This window comes from Silene latifolia, chromosome Y (assembly GCF_048544455.1).
Source record: "Silene latifolia isolate original U9 population chromosome Y, ASM4854445v1, whole genome shotgun sequence".
NCBI classification, from domain to species: domain Eukaryota; kingdom Viridiplantae; phylum Streptophyta; class Magnoliopsida; order Caryophyllales; family Caryophyllaceae; genus Silene; species Silene latifolia.
This window is the reverse complement of record NC_133538.1, coordinates 131,022,518-131,026,313: the sequence shown is the minus strand read 5'-3', so window position 1 is coordinate 131,026,313 and position 3,796 is coordinate 131,022,518. Positions and strand designations below refer to the sequence as shown.

The 3,796-nt window shown below is 38.7% G+C and overlaps 1 non-coding gene across 1 annotated transcript; it reads left to right on the top strand.

The window, feature by feature from the left end:
• The first annotated feature begins 297 nt into the window (after nt 1-297).
• On the top strand, nt 298-406 carry LOC141635425 (small nucleolar RNA R71). Its single transcript, XR_012540116.1, has one exon. It is a non-coding gene; the product is annotated as a small nucleolar RNA R71 (small nucleolar RNA).
• Nucleotides 407-3,796: the final 3,390 nt, after the last annotated feature.

Below are 3,796 nucleotides of genomic sequence, written 5' to 3'. Positions count from 1 at the left end.
TTATGGATAGGAATTTCAACTCTTTCCTTGGAAGCTTCAGAGGCCTCGAGCCTCTCAAGACGGGCAGTAATAGAAGTAATGAGTGTCACGACGGTACTCATTTCATCACTCTGCTTCCGTGAACTCCCACGTGAACTCCCAAACTCAGCTCTATGGACCGCCATCTCCTCAATAGTGTTCCAACCTCTATTCTGACCGGTATTGTTTTGAAACCTACCATTCGCAGCTGCATCCAGGATGACCTTATAATCATCATATAAAGCATTGTAGAATAAGTTGCAAAGATATCACTGCTGGAAGCCATGGTGAGGGACAACTCGGACCAAACTTTTGAAACGTCCCTATGCTTCACAAAAATCCTCATCAACTCCTTGCTGGAAACTTGTGATTTTGTTTCTCAAGGCGTCTGTAACACCCCCATTTATTCAGGAGCCTTTAGCTAGACATTCCCAAGTAAATAAGACTGTTACCATCTCGGTTTCCCGAGGTAGTGAATAACAAAGTACAACAATACCAAAGTACTTTAAATTAAAACTTTAGTGAATACATGTTTATTACAACTTAATCCAATCTTAAAACTTAATATAAAATAATTACAACTCGCAGCGGAAATAAATTAAGTGATATAATTATTCTATGTGATCTAGACTTCAACTATGGTCCAAGTCAAGCTCCCATCCCAATGCTCCCGAATCGGCTAATCTTTAGTACTCACAACTGCTCCCCATAAAACGGTTCACTGCGGTGTTCACGAATACACAATCAACCGCGAGGTTGAGTAGGAATAAAACTAAACAACAACAACATACAATTATCAATCCAATTCAATTCACTTTCATTGCACAACCCCCTGACAACGTGCTCCTTTCCTTTACTTAGCACAACTCCCTTAACAACGTGCTCACATTACTTTGGTACCCCTCCCTTAACAACGTACCGCAAAATGTAATAGTACCCCTCCCTCACAACGTACATATTACCAACACCCCAGTGTACAAACTCCCTCAACAACGTACAACTGACTGTCGCACAGCTTTTCACAATAACCACATTCCAATCAACGATACAATCCAATTCACCTCACCGACACAAATCAACATAAGTCACCCTTCCAACCTTTACGATATTATCAACCAACACAAAATAATATAATTCTCCCTTTTCAACATATGAACAATTCCACTTTAACGTAAGTAATTCACCATACCAAAAATAGATAATTAAAAGTCGAGTTGAGTAGGATTATCCCTACCTGGCAAGCAATTCCAATTACGCAATCCAAATAAATAAAGCAAATCCAATCCGATTATAATTCTTCACAATTTCCGTCACCTATATAATAATAACAATTACAACAATTATAATTACTAACTTTATTTGTTTATTTATTTATTCCTTTTATTCAATTATTCAAATTAATTATTTATTATAATTATTAAAGGTTTATGATAACTAAAAACCCGATTTAACTACGAACCCGACTCACCCGAGCTAATTAAATAATTAAAACCCGTCACAAAAACAAACACACACCACCCTAACACGGTTTATAAACCATGGCCAACACCTCTCTTAAAACCCACCAAACCCGACACCACAAGCCACCACAGCCACCACCCAACCTCGACACCCCTAGCCTGCAACCCCACGCATCCAACTCGCCCTTAACCACCAGCTAAACCACCAACAACAACCCACAAACCCACGCCCTATCACACGACACCAACCGCAACACTCACTTGACATCCCATAAAACCCGTCCCAAAACCACCACCTAACACCACCTTCACCGCCACCTACAACCACTAATCAACTCACCAAACTACCCTTGACAAAAGCCACCCAAAACCACCCCAACCCAGACCTCCTACAACCATTAAAAACCCCCTCGAAACAGCCTGCCAAACACGAGTCCTTCCCCTGTTTTCGCCACCACCGCCATAAACCGCCACCTGCCACCATTCCGCCACCACCAAAAGGACCGACCACCTTCCCCCATCACAACCCCTCTATACCCAGGTCAATTAGGGGTTCAATTACTCATTCTAATCACCCACAACCAACCCGTATAACCCCCCTGACCAGCCACCTTTAGCCGCCCTAAACGCCACCCTACCACGGTCAATGACGGTCAACAATGGTCAGGTTATAAACTTGGCAGTCCAATGTCGCTATAGATTCAATTCCCGAGTCCTATGGTGGTCTATATAAGTCATACTATCGATCTAAAGTTGCTTGCATGAAAAGAATATAAACCGCTTTAAGCTGAGTTAATTACCTCAAGTCGACCAATTGATTTTGTTAATTCTTCTTTCTTTCCGCCTCCTAAAGCTTCTTCTTTTTATTTGTAATTTATTTATCAGATTTAAGGTGGTATTTATAGTGTAAGATTTAGAGAATACGAGGCCAATTAGGAAACCATGTAACTTTCCTTATTCTAATTAGTAGTAGGAATTGTCATTATAATTATATCATTATTATTTATCATATACTATTAATCCTACCATAACTATGATTTCCTCATATAATACTTACTAATTTATTATTGCCATAACTTTATTATTTATTATTATAATCATAATTACCTTGATATATTATTATTAATTCCCGATATAAATCCCGATTACACTAATACCAATTTAATAAATTTGGCCCATATAATAATACCACATAGTCCAACACTTGATTACCAACTAAGCCCAAAGCACAAATATTAGCCGAACCCAATTCATGACTTGAATTATTAATTTATTATTTAATTAACGTCTTACTTGTATTTATTATTAGAAATGTCATTTAATTACCCATTAAATTACATAAATTATTCTTATAAATTATTATTAAAATACGGAGTATTACAGCGTCAGTCTTTGAAAGTGGGAAGTACTTCTTGTAGAAGGCTAATGCTAGAGATGTCCAATCCGTGACTCCAGCTGCTACCCTATGAAGGTAGAGGTACCAATCTCGCGCCGAATCCTTCAAGGAGTATAAGAACATCAACCCCTTTACTTCATCCTGAGTCACCCCAGCTAGTATAGGTATGGAACAGCAGTAGTCTGTGAAAATTTCCATATGCTTCAAGGGGTCCTCATCTGGTAGACCAGCAAACTGATTTCGCTCCACTAAATCAATATAAGAGGAACGAAATGCGAAGTTACCCATAGTAGGGGTAGGTAACTGGTGCCCCTTTGGAAGATGGTGTTCCTTTGGCTGAAGATTATCATATATTGTAGCCATATTCGCAGAACTGAGAGTACTGAAGCCTTCCTCTCAAAAACCTGTCTTCTAACTGTGCAAAAGAAAAACTAGAAGCAAAGGTAAGCAACGACCTCAAGGAACCAAAGTTCCTTGAGACAAGAAAAATAAACTAAGAATAAAGCAAACAGAATTACACCGTCTCCCTGGCAACGGCGCCAAAATTTGATACCGTCGTTTTGTATCAAAATTAAATTTATAATTCCAAACTAAAACTATAGCTAGTGATAGCAAGGGTCGAACCACAGAGAGACAAGATCAATTCTATTTGCTTATTTCAGTCTACAACAGTAACAATTAAGGGGGGGAGGGGGTGAATTTGGTTGATTCTAATGACTAACTGCTTAAATAAGAGTTTCAAGATAAAAGGAAGATCGGGAAATTCGGTTCACCATGGCAATGGTCAGGGCAATAAGGTAGGAGAAATCCTATAATATGGTCTCAGGGGGTATAAGCAAGCCTTTCGATATATGCTCAAAGAAAATTCCAATCTAATGATAATTCTAATTACTAATCTTTCAATCTAGTAAAAAGGCTTATC